Source organism: Vipera berus, assembly GCF_964194415.1.
Source record: "Vipera berus genome assembly, chromosome: Z".
Classification (NCBI taxonomy): Eukaryota; Metazoa; Chordata; class Lepidosauria; order Squamata; family Viperidae; genus Vipera; species Vipera berus.
Window position 1 is genome coordinate 38,995,277 of NC_138205.1, and position 14,619 is coordinate 39,009,895.

Genomic DNA, 14,619 nt, shown 5'->3' on the forward strand with positions numbered 1-14,619 from the left:
CTGGGCTTTCGTCATCCTTAATGTAGCTGGATGCAAAGGGGGAATCCTCCCTGTCCACTAGAGCCTTTGATGATTACTGCATCACAAGTGTCTCACCACTGCAAATAAACTAGTGAAAGAGACAGTATGGTGTCCACCTTCCACCACAGTGAAAGGCTGCAATTTTGTCTGTATGTTTTTCTAAATTTTCTCCCATTTCTTTAGGATTCTCAAGAACAATCGCTTGCACAGACTGGATAATACGTCTCTAGATGGCTTGCTTTCACTCGCACATCTGTAAGTTTCTAACCTTAGCAGTGTATTACTTGCTATCTTCCAAAGGACTGTCCCACTTTTAAATTGAGTCAAACTCCTAGTCAAGTTTCTAACAAGTAGGGCATGCAATTTTAAAGCTTACTCTTTATTCCTATGATTTCTCTTGGCCTGGGTCTTCCCTTTTGCAGAAGTGATTTCCTTCCTTGCATTTGAAGCTGTATTCCTGGCACTCATTTGAAATGATTGCCTCCTTTGATTTTCTGACACTGAAATTGCTCAGTAGTGATAGGCTGGCATTCCTGGGTGAAAAAGCCAAAAGGAAGAAGTGTCCAGATGCCTTCTCAATGAGCACAGACACAGGGAGGGAAATTAAGATTTATTAAAATTATTATTTTTGTGCAGAGGGTGAATCAGTGTAAATGTAGGCATTGACCAAAGAAGGCAGGATGAGAAAAGACACTGAATTGACCAGTGAATGGATGTTGATTGGCTGAGAATTCTGTGTTCAGTTCAACTACTAATCAAACCAAGCCAACATTCATTAGCTCTTCTTTACAATTTCTATAATCTTAAGGTAAAGGTAAAGGTTCCCCTGTCATTTCCGACTCTAGGGGCTGGTGCTCATCTCCGTTTCAAAGCCGAAGAGCCAGCGCTTGTCCGAGGACGTCTCCGTGGTCATGTGGCCGGCATGACTAGACGCCAAAGGCGCACAGAACGCTGTTACCTTCCCACTGTAGTGGTCCCTATTTTTCTACTTGCATTTTTACGTGCTTTCGAACTGCTAGGTTGGCAGAAGCTGGGACGAGTAACAGACGCTCTGTTACGCGGCACTTGGGATTTGACCTGCCAAACTGCCGACCATCTGATCGACAAACTCAGTGTCCTAACCCACTGAGCCACCGCGTCTATAATCTTACATGCCTATAATTATCTTGTTACTATAATTGTCTTGGTACTGAAAATAGTCAAAACAGTCCAAATCAGCCTTAGGCTAACAGAATCAGGAAGGCTTTTTTTAATCCCATTTATATCCCACCCTTCTCCGAAGACTCAGGGCGGCTTACAATCTAAAGCACAAATCAATGTGCTTAGCAATATTAAATCAGTTAAAAGGTTTGGCGTTCTAGAATTATCTTCATCCTTCTAGCAAAGTTAATTTGAACTGAATCAGCATGTGCCAGCACTGGACATAATTTGAAGTGCTGATTATTCAGTCAAACTCTATTCTAGGAAATGTAACATGGTGAGAATGTTTTGCAATAGCTACACTCCTTGCTGCAAAAACCACATAAGAATTTGTGGGAAATAACACTCCATTAACATTAACTTTTGGGGTTTGTGCCTTTCATAACATTTTTTCCCCCAGGAATGGAGTATGGACGGGGGCCTTGAGGACTATAGTCTGGTGAGAGCTTAAAATAAGATAAGATAATCTTTATTGTCATTTTTTACTTTGGGCACACTGGCACACATTAAAAATGAAATTCTATTGCCTGCTCTCAAAAGTATACACATATATAACACACATATCAACATACTATATACATCATATGTATATGTGTTTTCTGAGGTTTTCGCGGGTTCCTGTATGTGGATCCTTGGTTTTTCGGTTTTTTCCCCGCGTAGAACTAAAGGTGTAGGCGCAACGTTTCGACGGAATCCCATCCGTCATCATCAGGCTTTAGCTTCCTTCTTCTGGGAGAAGCATGTGGCTGTTTGTTCCTCTTTTTTAAACTGCCACGGGGGGGGGTGTTCTGTGGAGGTGTGCTCTGATTGGGTAGGGGACCAAGTGTGTTCTGATTGGGTGGGAGTGTGTTTTGAATGGTGGGTGTGTTCTGATTGGGTGGGGGGGTGTTCTGAGTGGATGGGCTGGTCTCAGCTGCCAGCTCCAGACCTGAGCTGGTGAGTTGTGCTGCTTTTGTTCGGCTTCGTGTTTGTGGTGGTGCCATGTTTTTATAGTGGGTGTCAGTTTGCTTATTGTGTGGTTTGGAGGGGTTTAAAGTGGCTGATGTTGCAGCTGTAGTTAGGTTTCTGTTTTGTGGTTGTGTGTCTTTATCGTTGTGGGTTCGGATTTGCTTTTTAATACATATAAATATTAATCACTGTCCATCTTAAATACATAGTGAAAAGAGGAAGCTTGAGAGTTCATAAAGTTAATACTGTATGGAACAAAACTGACTGAATCTATATGTTTTGCTTCGGATACCACAAAGCCTCCTCCAGTCGTGAAGAGGATGGGTAGTGTCCCAGATAATCTTACGGACCCTGCTCAAGCAACACTTATATGCTGTGTCCTGAATAGAAGGGAGGGAACTGCCAATAATCTTTTCTGCCATCCTCACCACTCTCTTCACTGCCTTCCTGTCTGAAGCAGTGATGCTTCCAAACCAGACTGCAATGCAAAATGACAGGATGCTCTCGACCGTCCCTCTATAGAAAGTGGCAAAGATAGGAGAAGATTTTCTCAGGCAAAGCAGAAAATTCAGGTGCTGCTGTGCCCACTTCACCAGTGTCTCACTGTTGAGCGACCAAGCCAGCCTATTTGTTAGCTACACACCCAGAAATTTAATGCTGGTAACCATCTCCACAGGTGAATTATTAATACACAGAAGAGTATGCCTGTCCCTGCTTTTTCTGAAATCTATAATGATCTCTAGTTTTGTCAGCATTTAAACTAGGCTGTTTTTCTTACACCAGTTCACCTGACTTTACTTCCTTGCGGTAAGCGCTCTCATTGTCATCTTGAATAAGGCCCACTACTGTTGTATCATCTTCACAATAGAGCTGGTGGCAAACCTAGCACAACAGTCATGGGTCATCAGACTGAACAGTAACGGACTTAGGACGCAGCCCTGAGGAGAAAATAGTGTTAGAAATATTAGTCCCAACTCGTACATACTGGAGTCTGTCAATAGAAAAATCAAGTATCCAGTTGCCCAAAGGAATATTAAAGCCTAAAAGGCCTAGTTTGTCTACTAGATGCTGAGGAATGATTTCATTAAATGCTGAACTGAAGTCGACAAACAGCATTTGCACATGAGTATTTCTTTAAGTGCTCCAAGCTCAGATGGAGAACAGAAGAAATAACATCCCCTGTAGAGCAATTTGGACAGTAAGCAAACTGAAGCGAGTCAAATGCTGACAGGAGGCTAGATACAATAATGTCCTTTATCAGCCTCTCAAAACTTCATAATTTTCATAATGATGGTTGTAAGTGCAACTGGATAGTAATCACTGAGACCTGTAATTACAGACTTTTTTGGCACTGACAAAATAATGGCCATCTTAAAACATGATGGGGCCGCTGCCTGCTACAATGAGAGATTGAAAATATCTAAGAAAGCAAGCCAGCTCATCTGCGCATTCCCTAAGAATACATCCAGGGATATTTGGGCCTGCTGCCTTCCAGATGTTAACTTTCTGCAATGTTCTCTGGACAGAGGTGACTTCAAAGCTAAGCACTTGCTTGTCAGGATGAGGCACAACTTTTCTTGCATGGGTGCTATTTGATACCTCGAATCTTCCAAAAACTCTGTTCAGTTCGTTTAAGAAGTCTGTGTTGCCCTTGCATCTTCATGGAACTACCTTATAATCCCTAATGGTCAGGATTCCTTGCTACATGCTGTCATGGTTCTGATAGGCGAAACTCATCAAAAGAACCCTAAGGCAAAATTCTTCCTCAAAGAACATTTTATTTGGGGAAACAAAGTATCGGCACTACATAGCTGAACCCCAAAACTAAATTCGCTTCCCCCAGATACAAAGTAACAAAGTGCAGTTCCCACCCCCAATAAGCTGTCATAAATCACATTCTCCAATTAGCCTAAAACGCAGGCTTTCTCCCCAGCTCCTCAACCCGCCAAAATGTTATCAGCTTGTCCTTGGGTTCCCACAAAGCAGAGTTATTGTTATGGCTAGCTGAGCTCAAGTTTTCATCCCAACCACCCTTACCACTCTAATTTCTCTGTTCTGTACCAGCCTGCTACTGGCCCTGCAGAAAAGGCAGGGACAACCCCTTTACAAACGGCAAGAGGCTGGAATTAAGCCTGCCAAATTTATTAACATAAAACAGAGCAAACAAGACACCAACCATGAAACAGGAGCTATGAAACAAGAACTAATCAAGCGGTTGCCTTCGGCAAACCAGCCCTCCCACGCATTCCCCTTTTATACAGTTCAGGGCGTGGCTTCTCTCTGCCTCCTTCCGAGGTGCCCCATTGCCTTCCTCTGTTTACTCCTGATTGACTGCCTCCTGCGTCGGGCGTCCTTGAACAGGGCCAGCTGTGGGTCATCTTCATCCATGCTGTCAGGCTCACAAAGCTGGGTCTCCGTCGTGACCAGGTGGGAGGGGCCTGGCTGAGGGCTCTCATCAGCAAGATCTTCAACCCCCTCAGCAAGCTCTTCAACACCCCCCTCCTCCTCTGAGTCGTCCGACCCAACTGCCGAACCCACAGGCTGACCCTGAATCACAACATTCTCATCCCAACCACTCTAATTTCTAAATATCAGAAAAAGCACATTAAAGAGGAAGAGAAAATGGCTGCATTTCATCAGTTGTCAAAGCGAGAACATCTAATGTTAGCAGCATTGACACATGTGCCTGGTGTTTGTAGGATCCTGAAAAAAGTTCTGAATTTTCTGATAATGGGCTTCCTTTGCTCCTTTTATGACACTTCAAATTAGCTCTGGCTGTTCTAAGTGCCAGCATATCACCGGATTTAAAAGCCACATTCCATGCTTTCAAGCATCTTATGGATCTCATAAGTCAGCCATGTTTTTTCATTAGCTTAAGGATAGTAGCTATCTTGCCTGGAAGGGGAAGGCAGCCATTTCATCTACTTCACATCATGAAGGGATCTGAGGATACTTGAGCAGCCAAAATAGACCTGTGTCCAAAGACCTCATGGTCTTAAGATTTCGCTACTCTGCTCCCTGGGGTTTCATCAAAGGCTAAAGGAACCTTTAGTTAGAAAATCTTGGCTATAGATGAGTTGCTTGAATTTAACAGTGGTTTAAGGATAACAGAAGCTTTGACCGCCTAATCCAGTGCATGTTGGGAGTTGGAGGGGGTAGCAGTTTGCCGTAGTTTTGGTGGGTGGCTGTTTTACCTTCAATTCTTTAATAAGAGCAGGGAACTTGGGAGTACAGTGGGTGATTAGATGATTGGATGGAAAAGTCGTGGTTTTTGTCCAATACCTGTCAGAAGCCTTCTAGTACCAATCACAAGGGGCAAGGGCCAGGAATTGGTGGGGGGATGTTGGGGGTAGGTAGAAATGTGGTGGTGGTAATGGGCAGTGAGAGATAGAGTTGGAGGTAGAGAGTGGGCTGTTCACAGAGAATATAGCCTCAATGTACTGTATTAGTTCTGGGTCCTGAGTCCCTGTGCTCATCCCCAATTTCCTTAAGTGGCTTTGGACTCTGGCTGGTGCTTTTGAATAACAGGTTGGTTTCTAATAAAGCCCTAACCCTAATTTTAGATTCAGGCAGCCATCTTGCTATGTATTGTGGAGACCTGGCTGAGCATGAAGAAGAAGTATGGCACCAAAGCTATGTTAGCAGAATTGCCATGTTTTGAGTTGAGAATGGGTGCTGCCTTTTGATAGCCGGGTATGAGATCTTACTTGTGAGATTAGGGATTAGATGGGATTGCTGGTACCAACCTCCCTATAGGAATCTCTCCCTGCTACTTGATGTCATTTGCAGATTGGCATTGGAGTTCCCCAATCTTATGGTTCTGGGGGGACTTCAGCCTACTTATTTGCTTAGGCAACAAAGTTGTATGCGACCACACAATCACAACATTCTTGGTGACCAACAAGATACAAAAATACAATAAAGGGTAAAAAAAGCAGTAAATAAAATAAAAACAAATATATGCCATCAGTCCTCAAAAGCCCTGCAGAAATGTGCTTATTTTCAACCTTTCCTTAATGGCAGCAACGTGAGAGACAGACAATCTATAAAGTTTTAGGGTAGCCTTCTTCAAGCTGAAGCCCTCCAGACAGGTTGTTTATACTCCACCTTTATTACTTTTTATTAATAACTCAAGGCAGCAAATTCACAATATACTCCTTCGTTCTATTTTCCCTACAAAAACAACCCTGTGAGGTGCGCTGAGAGACTGGTCCAAAGTCACCCAGCCAGCTCTCATGCCTAAGATGAAACTATAACTCCCACTCTCCTGGCTTCTAGCATCATGCCTTAACCGCTAGACCAAACTGGCTGTATGTGGGGCTATAATTCCCTGTACTGAATATTCTGTTTGCTGCTGTGACTAATACTGCTGCAAACAAGAATTAAGCTATAAAGGGGTTGATGGAAAAAAACAATGATACAAGGAGGTTTGGTGTGTGTGTATATGTCCTCTATAGCATGGCAATCTGGCTCAGGAGGGGAGTGAAAGGCAAGAGGCGGGAAGGCAGCTGGGTTATTGAATGGGCGGGGAGACATCGCCAAGCAGAGAGTGGCGTGGCTGCGGGGGCCATGAAGTAAGCGGGTGCGGGGAGCATGTGGCAGCTCCACGCCTCGCCTCACCTCGTGGCGGTGGCACTGGTGTGACATGTGGTCTCCTGCCCTGTTGCGGCCACGAGCAACAGACAATCCTTCCGAGGTAGGTAAAATGAGGACCCAGATTGTTGGGGGCAATTAAGCTGACTTTGTAATAATGCCGCTTGGGGTGTGTGTGAAAGCCCTAATAAGCAGGCATATACCTAGAATGAAGGCTACTGCTAAGCTTGTAAGCCGCCCTGAGTCTTCGGAGAAGGGCGGGATATAAATGGGATTTAAAAAAAATGTGATAGAGTGGGTGAGCAGCTGCAAAATCAGACATCCCCCAAAAATAGGCCCTAATAGGTCTTTTGGTCCAAAACATATAAGACCTGTTCTTATTTTTGGGAAAACATGCTACATATTACAGCCTAGCAAATAAATGAAAAGCACATAAAGCAAATGTGAGAGGTGACAATGAAGCTGACATTTTCTTCCAGGTGTAACATAATGTGTGTACTTTTTTAAACAGGGATGTCTCATATAATCAAATCCAGACTATTGAGAAAAATGCATTTGAACCTGTTCCACTTCTGCAATCCATGTAAGTCGTTAAGCAAAAAAAAAACCCAGTTTAAAACATGGTGAAAATTGGGGAAGGAGGAAAATTGAAATCAAATGGCTATCAATGTTCCCCTAAGTGTGCCAATGACTTATTACTGAAAGGTTGGCCTTCCCTCAACTATTTTTTAAATGGGGAAGGGGAGCTTGAACTGGAGGGTGAAGGAGGCAGCTTTTCCTCTAGAGGGTTTGATCTATGTTCCCACGTAAGACACGATGAAATTTCCATTTTCTAAAAAGTATCGTAATGAGCAGATCAAGATTCAGCCCTAGGTTGCCAGTGCGAGAGCTGAGTCTTCATACGTGAGAAAAAAACTATAAAGTATTTTGGTGGAGCTACAGGGCTTACTATGAACTTGGAATCTCTAGAGTCAAAATTATATTGCTTGCTGGGGATTTCATTTGGCCTTTGAATCATGAGCTCTGCTGTCCTATTAAGTAATGATGCCCCAATCTCAAATATAGGTAAAGGTAAAGGTTGCCCCGCACATGCGGGCTAGTCGTTTCCGACTCTAGGGGCCGGTGCTCATCTCCGTTTCAAAGCCAAAGAGCCAGCGCTTATCCGAGGACGTCTCCATGGTCATGTGGCCGGCATGACTAGACGCCAAAGGCGCACGGAACGCTGTTACCTTCTCACTGGAGTGGTCCCTATTTTTCTACTTGCATTTTTACATGCTTTCGAACTGCTAGGTTGGCAGAAGCTGGGACAAGTAACAGGCGCTCACTCTGTTACGCGGCACTCGGGCTTCGACCCGCCGACCTTCTGATCGACAAGCTCAGCGTCCTAACCCACTGAGCCACCGCGTCCCATTGCCTGAAAAACTAGCATGGTAATTGGAGGAAGCCTGGAGTGATTGTTCAAAAGGCCAGAGTGGTAGTATCCAGCTAGTTCATTGGAAAAGAAAGAAATCACCCTCACCTTGCATGCAATTTTCACATCCTCATTCAACGAGGAGGGGAAAAAAGTTCCTTTGGGTCTGTATTATTTTATCTGTTGTTTATTTTATACAGTGGAAGACACTCTACATTAGCTCTCTTGCTTTCCTTTCCTTTCCAGCAATCTCAGTGGCAACCGTATTTTGCGGATAATGCAGGGGGCCTTTCAGGCTTGGCACGGGATGCAGTTTCTATCCAAGTTGTAAGTGAAAATGAAACTCTTTCAGATAGTGGGCAAGGCATATGGTTTCTATCAATGGGGCACAAACTCTCCCCTAATGCTTTCAGGAGATCAGCAGGCCTGTATGGTGGATTTCAATCCCAAACACTTTTCTTTTGAAGGAGAAGGAGAAGATATGGCCTCTGAATAGGGACAGCCAACAGTCTCTAAGTTGGTCTCCAAGACAGATGACTTAGTCTCTAAATCCACCAGGGCATATCTGGGATATTTTCTTATATTGTTATGACTTTACATCCCACTTCTACCTATGATTATTCCACACTGCTTCCTTAGGGGTAAGAATAACTAGCATTTTGTGTTGAATTCTTATTGAACTATACAAATATATAACAGATAAGTGGAGATTCATGGCACTATTTACTCTAAAATGAGTAAAATAAGGAAGGCATGCAAAGGAGAAATTGTAATTATTAGATTTTCATATACTGGATATTCATGCTCAGGCCATGACAATGAAACCAAATTTCTACATACCTTATCCTTATTCTAATTAGCCTTGGAACCCACCAGCGGGAAGATGAGGCAATATTTAATCTTTTAAAAATGCCCTTAATCTAGCACATAATCGTACAGAACAAGTAGAGTGCTGTGGCTTTGCTACATTTAACATACATGCAATCATATTGACCTCAACGGAGATGCTGAGAAATGAGAGATTGATTTTTTAAAAAGAGGCAAATTTCTTTATTAGGAGGTTTCGAATAAATCTGGTGGTAAGAGGAACCTGTTCTTTAATTGAGTAGGGAAAAAGAAAGGGGAGAACAGGAAAATTAGAAATAGATTTAGGGCACCTGAAATATAGCACTTCCTCTGGTGCAAAATGAACCTTATCGTAAGAAGTAGCAAATATTAACTTGTTAGCTCTAAAGGAAAATGGAGGAAGGATCCATCAATGACTGTAAGTCTTGAACATTCAGGGAATGCTGCTTACTATAAGAGCAAAGCTCCTGCCACTTTTTTGACGGGAAGCGAGAAGTAAGTATGCCAGATAAACATAAAAGTCAAATGCAGTGGAAATGAGTTACTTAAGAAGTATATTACTTCTTTTAAAAAAAATAGGGCTCATAAGGAATTGATGATGAGCAAATGAGGATTAAACACAAAAGTAATTAGCCAGTATGGAAGAGATACAGTATGTTGAGATGGTTTAGATTGAATGGGAACTGAAATGCAAAGCAAATACAGGACTGAAAAGGAAAACATGATTGGATGGAGTTGACAAAGGTCTCAAAAGAGAGAAGGGAAAAATTATAAAGGCAAAATATGGGATGAGCATAGAAACAAGGATGTTTGCCAAGGTATGAAACTACTAAGAGATAAAGTAAAAGTGCTGATATAAACTGGATTTATATTTCTTTTTTCAGATTTCCTGCCTTTAATTTCTTTTGCTTATTACTTCTTACTAGTAGGATTAGTAATTAAGAATAAAGTTATTTAAGGTCAAAGACTAAAAGAAAACTTGAAGTAACTTGTTGCTTATAGACTACCTGAATTCTTCCTGTTTTATTCTGCTACCCTCAGTTGTGCCAAACTGGTAACCAGCTCTTTTGTCCTTCAGGATTCTCAACCATAATCCACTGAGTGACATTGAGGATTCTCATTTCTACAAATTGCCCTCACTGAAATTCCTGTACGTGTCAAGTTGCTCTTGGTTTTATTAAGGGTTTGTGGAGCTTTTTTCCCCCCTGATTAATTTGGCTTGAGATATTACCTCTGGAGATCAATATCGTCTTTGATCAGGGTCAGAAATACCCAGTCCAGATTTTCTTAACAGCCATGTAATAGCATAACCATGAACTAGTCATTAGCTGTCAGCCCTTTAAAATTGTCCAGATCAGGGGGAAAAGATCCCACAGGAAGAACAGAACTATGTTTGATTGAGACTGTCAGGTAAATGGCCTTGAGGTCTCAAGGAAAAGATTATTATTTTTTGTGAGGAGGAAACAAAATAGGCATGAATTATGTTATTTATATAGAGAAGAGGAAAAGGAATAAGAAAGCCTTGTATGCATTGTATTTGCAGTTGGCAGCATTTCACTACATTAAATGACGGAGTTTTAATCCTGGGTCCTGGATCTCATATCTTGGCTGGAATTTATGAACGAATCCATGGAACTACATGAAGTTGCTTTAATTCTACATTTGTGTTGTGTCAGCACACCGCAAATGGAATCATCCCAATATATTTTGTACCCACTGGAAGACTTTAGGCAAATTGATTTGTAAATTAATTTTTAGAATAAGCATTGAAGCTCAATTCTTGTTCAAAAATCAACAGTATTTTTATTTGGTGTGAACTTATCCCAAGACCTTTTTAATCCCCCTACAACAAAAGCCTTGTGGGTTAGAATGGCTGAAAATGAGTGACTGGTCCAAAGTCACTCAGGGAGTTCAGACAATTAATTGGAGACTAGAACTCAGGTCTTCCTGTGCCCAGACAGGCATCTTAACCACTCTGACACTCCTATGGAAACCAGTGCCAATAATCTCTGTGATGGGCTGTGGTTATTTAATAGAAAGGAAAATCTTTATGTGTATTTTTTTTTCTTATTTAAAGCATTGCTTCACATGTGGCAGGATTGACATCCTGGCATTTGAAATTCAGCTTCAGGGCTAAGTTATGGCAACTTTCCATTCCCGTTGTGTAAGGTATTGTTCACCAGTAGCAATTCCATTCCTACCTGCCTAGAGCAGCTGATCAAAACATTTGATTACTGTTAAACTATCATATTGTTATTTGTGTCCTTTTCCTCAAGGAGCTCAGTACAGTGAAACAGTAATATTTATTCATTTTATATTTGAACAATCCAATCAGATAAACTGAGTTCACAACACTTAAATTGGTAAATGGATATGAAAAGTGGCTACTGAACATGTGTTTGCTCAGTATACTGAACTGTCAGCATTTCATGCTAAGCCACAAAAGCACAAAGTAAGATTTAAAATAACCTAGTTTTGCCTATTATGTGACTAGGTAGTTGCTAGGTCTTAACTTGGTTAATGGTGTTGTAAGTCCAGTCATAAACTAAATCAAGAGATAACCAATGAAATGAAGTCTCCCACTGAACTTCAGGAATTTATTTTCCCAGGCTCTATTCTCCAAATTGTCTATCTCTGCCTATCTCTGGAAAAGTCTGCATGTCTTTTTTTTTTTTGCAGGGACCTTGGTTCTACAGAAATAACCATAGACGTACTAGAGAATTTGCTCAAAATCTCCTTAAAGCTGAAAATTCTGTAAGTACCTCTAATCTTTTTCTGTTACTTCCAAGGGCAAAATGGGAAGGAGGCCATATTATCCTTCTTGCCCCTTCTCTTCCTTCCCCCCTCCCTCACCCTTTTGAAAATGGCAATGCAGATGTTGTCATTTTCCTCATGGGGAGCATTTTACTAATATTAAAACTAGTAGCTCAAGCCGCTTCTAATTCCTATTTCTTGACAAGAATGCTGTTGGCTGTGGACATGTTGCTTGTCCCAGAACATTTTCTTCCACAATGCTTCATGAGTTCCTTAGAAATACCAACTAAAATTTATTAATGGAAACATCAAAACTGGCAGGTAAAAACATAAACTGCAGGTAAAAGGGGGAGAGCAGGGATCTCTAAGGAGTGTTAATGTGCAACAGTGAACCCTGTAGGGAGTTAGGATTAAAAGTACCTAAAATACTTTTAATACATATTGACTTTGTGGCAGATGTTTCTGGAGATCTGGAAAAGACTAGTTAATATAGAAAGTAATCCCTGTGATCAAACCATAAGATAAAGGTTCCCCTGCATATGCGTGCTAGTCGTTTCCAACTCTAGGGGCCAGTGCTCATCTCCGTTTCAAAGCCAAAGAGCCAGCGCTTGTCCGAGGACGTCTCCGTGGTCATGTGGCCGGCATGACTAGACACCAAAGGCGAACGGGACGCTGTTACCTTCCCACCATAGTGGTCCCTATTTTTCTACTTGCATTTTTACGTGCTTTCGAACTGCTAGGTTGGCAGAAGCTGGGACGAGTAACAGGCGCTCACTCTGTTATGCGGCACTCGGGATTCGACCCGCCAAACTGCCGACCTTCATAAGTCATAAATTCATAAAAAAATATAGAAAGCATAAAAAAATCTGTCTTACCCAAACAATCTACAATAATATTGTTTATACCAGCTGCCCCGAATTGGGAGCCTCCCAGATATTTGAATTTCATATTTGGCTAGTTTATCAAACAATTTTGAAACTCACTAGGAGGGAGAAAGTTGGTTTACTTTGCTTGTGCATGTATGACATTGAATTACAAACAAGCCAACTATACTTTAGCCTGGTATGTTATACTTCAGAATTGACTATGAAGATATTGAAGAGGTAAATAGCTTCTGTGTTTTAGGATGAATTATCAACCGTAAATGAACTAGCCATCAGGACATATGCCATAGAGTAGCACTTGGTAAGGAAGCAACGAAGAGCTGTTCAGATGCTGTGATGTGTCCACATCTACAACGATTAAGTGAAAGCTGGACTTTGATAGAAATAACATAGAAAGAATATTGATATTTTTGAACTTTGATGTTGGAGAACATCCCTGAGAATATCACAGATAACCAAGAAAAGAAATAGATCATAAAACAAATCAGTCCAGAATTTTCACTTAAGGCATGTCCAAGTCCATGTTATCGTATTTTGGACATAGTATGTGAAGACCCAGTTCCCTTGGATGCTAGGAAATGTGGAATGAAAGAGAAGGGGATGATCAGCAGAAATATGGATAGACTAGATTACAGCAGGGATTGATGTATTGTTGGAAGACCTGAGAAGCCATATGGGAACATCTTGGAGAAAGTCTGTCTATGTGATTAGTAAGGGTTGACACCAACGATAGCATATAATCTAGTCTGTGTAATTGCTTTATGAGTCACAGTGTCATGTGAGCCCAGAAAATTGATTTAATTAAATGAACTCTGATTGAGTTTACTGTGAAGAATGTGCTTTGAACATAATTGCTGATTGATAGCGCTAAGATTTTAATGTTTTCCCAGTCCCATCTGAAATTATCAAGGATTGAATTGATGGGTACCTTTTTCCCCTTTTCATTTGTCACTATAACACATATTGCAACTTCGTCCTTTTTTCCTTACCAATTCTGAACATTACAAAAAAAAGTTTTGTTTCTTGTAGAATATCTGCTTTCTGGCATGAAAACTTCAGCCTACAGAGCATATACTTTAGCTACAGTAGATGCAAAGGTTCTTTATAGTTAAAAAGACCTTGAGAAGCAGGGCCAAAGACCTACTGCCAGTTAAAGTCAGACAGAACTGATGAGTTAAATGTACCAGAAGCAAAATATAAAGATTTCCCCTGCCCAGTTTCTTAGCTGAGGGGTGCATGGAACACTGTTACCTTCCCACCTATTTATCTATTCACATTTGCATACTTTTGAATTGCTAGGTTGGTAGGTTGGCATTATTGGGCAAGAGCAGAAGCTCACTCCATTGCATGATGCTCAGGTCTCAGACACAGGCAATCACCTTTCCAACTGACAATCTCACATATTTTAACTCCTGAGCAATTGTACCCCTTTAATGTACAAGGATCTGATAAACCCAGATTCCAGCAAGATTCTACCACTGTACCTAAATTCTGAATGTAAGAGTAGTCTCTTAAGTTGTAGTACCAGCCTGCATAAATTTCTGTAGAATTCTAGATACACAAGGCCTAAGAAACTTCAATACTTGCTTTCCTGCCTGTACAACTTAACTCTAGTAATAAGGTCCTTTGCCTGATGGCTCTTTGCTTCATCCTCTTGACTAATGCTGCACTGAAATATAATATCTGACTAGTAGATAGATATTGTTATGCTCCCACGATGGGGAGCAATTATCGCCATTGTTTGCTGTCTGTATCTTAACTCCTTATTACTTCAACCCAGTTCATAGCTACAAGGACAGAGAGATCTTTCCTTATGATTGTTCTAAACTGTGGCACCTGATTGAAAGGACTAGATTTAACTTAGAGTTTAAATATCATTTAGCTTATAGAACTAATAATCAAAGTTTGTGAAGGCCTTGTCCTTTTTCATCCACAGTATTTTGCCTAGGAAAATGTCCTGCT

The 14,619-nt window shown here is 41.3% G+C and overlaps 1 long non-coding RNA gene across 1 annotated transcript; it reads left to right on the forward strand.

Moving 5' to 3' along the window:
• Positions 1 to 10,119: 10,119 nt before the first annotated feature.
• Positions 10,120 to 14,618, forward strand: LOC308677075. Its single transcript, XR_014028414.1, has 3 exons — positions 10,120 to 10,169; positions 11,699 to 11,773; positions 14,594 to 14,618. It is a non-coding gene; the product is annotated as an uncharacterized lncRNA (long non-coding RNA).
• Position 14,619: the final 1 nt, after the last annotated feature.